Here is a 2,066-nt window from a genome sequence, read left to right as displayed (position 1 = left end):
GTGCCTTTTCCCCCAGATCATGCTGCTTCTCTTAAATTAAATATTTCAAACGTGTCCCAAATTCCCAAATCTTTTTAGTGCACCTCATTGATAAATTATGATAAAAAGTCATGCAGTAAAAAATATGAAAATTTTATATCATCAGTATTACTTTCAGCATCCACTAGATATAGGCTACTGTGCTAAAAAGCGTTGAGCATGTGATTAACCCTTCTAATAAACTCCTGGGTTCAAGATTTTCCAAAATGTTCATTCTTTAGCCCTGTTGGTATCTCAGAAGTCCACACAATTCCAGGCTAAAAAATGAGCCAGAAGTCAATAGATACCTTCAGATAACTGCAATAGGCCACATCTACAGGTAGTATATTTCAGTATCGGTTGTATTACTTTTAAAAAGGAGAGGGACCATTTTTCATTTATGCTGAAAGAGCTGTAGAAGAGAAAGTCTTTTAAGTTCCTCAAGGGCAGTGATCATATCTATTAATTGCTTAGTATAATGTTTTGCATACAGGAGACCCTCAATAAATACTGTTGATTGATTGATTGAGACAGATAATTATAGTTCTGGAATCATTTTTATACTAAGAGTATTTAGTTTGCTCCTGGCTGGTCTCATAGTTAGAGAAAAGAAAAAGACACTAGTCACCTTAGAAAATACTGTTGATTGATCCATTGATTGAAACTCATAATTATAATAATGATGATGTTTTTTGTTAAGCTCTTACTATGTGCCAAGCACTGTTTTAAGAACTGGGGTACATACAAGGTAATCAGGTTGTCCCACATGGGGCTCACAGCCTAAATCCTCATTTAACAGATGAGGTAACTGAGTCACAGAGAAGTTAAGTGGCTTGCCCAAGGTCACATAGCAGACAAGTGGCAGAGCTAGGATTAGAACCCACATCCTTGGACTCCCAAGGCCATGCTTTTTCCACTAAGATATGCTGCCTCTCTAAAATAATGATATTTGTTAAGCACTTAATATGTTCCAATCTCTGTTCTAAGCACAGGGTAGATTCAAGGTAATCATGTTGTCCCACGTGGGGCTCCCAGCATTTTGCAGATGAGCTAACTGAGGCACAGAGAAATTAAGTGACTTGCCCAAAGTCACACAGATGACAAGTGGCAGAGTCAAGATTAGAACGCACAACCTCTGCCTCCCAAGTCTGGGCTTTTTCCACTAAACCATGCTGCTTCTCTGGTCTGAGATTTTCATTATGAACTTATTTGCGCATGAAGATAGCCCCTGGCTGGTCTAGTAGCTAAAGAAAAGGAAGACACTAGCCCGCTTTGCTTCATTTTTCTACCTCCACACCCATAAGGACAGAAGCAATGTCCTAACTAGCTTAAAACAAGCCCAGGATTCTGGTTCTATCAGTAGCAGCAGAGTATTTGAAGGAAAAGTGTGATGGTACCTTACACACAGTATCTTGTCTTATGCTGTCCCATCATCTCTGCCCCATAGCAACTCCAAGGACACATCTATCATGTAACACCCCACCTCCATCTGCAGTCATTCTGGTAGTGTACCATAAAGTTTCCATGGTAAAAATATGGAAGTGGTTTACCATTGCCTCTTTCCATGCAGTAAACTTGAGTCTCTCCCATGCCGCTGCTGCCCAGCACAGGTGAGTTTTGACTTGTAGCAGTTTGCCTTCCAATCGCTAGCCACTGCCCAAGCTAGGAATGGAATGGGTATGCCTCTGCTTGACTCTCCCTCCCGTAGCCAAGAATGGTAGAGTACTGGAACCTCTGCAGGTGTGGTCCTGAGAGGAGTGCATACAGTAAGTGCTCGATAAATACATTGATCAATTGATGTTTGCTTTCCTTCTTCTAATGATTAGTGACATACCATCGAATTAGTCTCAACGTGCCTGATTTGTGACCTTAGGAAAGTCACTTTAGTATGGTATTTGTTAAGTGCTTACTAAATGCCAGGCAGTATACTAAGCACTCGGGTAGATATAAGATAATCAGTTTAGATACAGTCCATGTCCCACATGGGGCTCACAGTCTTAATCCCCATTATGTAGAAGAAGTTACTGAGTAAGGCACAGAGAAATTAA

General features: G+C 40.4%; 1 non-coding gene across 1 annotated transcript; it reads right to left on the bottom strand.

The window, feature by feature from the left end:
* Positions 1-1,638: 1,638 nt before the first annotated feature.
* On the bottom strand, positions 1,639-1,776 carry LOC119927937. The gene has a single exon (XR_005450901.1). It is a non-coding gene; the product is annotated as a small nucleolar RNA SNORA7 (small nucleolar RNA).
* Positions 1,777-2,066: the final 290 nt, after the last annotated feature.

Source organism: Tachyglossus aculeatus, chromosome 4 (assembly GCF_015852505.1).
Source record: "Tachyglossus aculeatus isolate mTacAcu1 chromosome 4, mTacAcu1.pri, whole genome shotgun sequence".
NCBI classification, from domain to species: domain Eukaryota; kingdom Metazoa; phylum Chordata; class Mammalia; order Monotremata; family Tachyglossidae; genus Tachyglossus; species Tachyglossus aculeatus.
The sequence above is the reverse complement of the archived record's forward strand: the minus strand, read 5'-3'. Positions and strand labels throughout refer to the sequence as shown.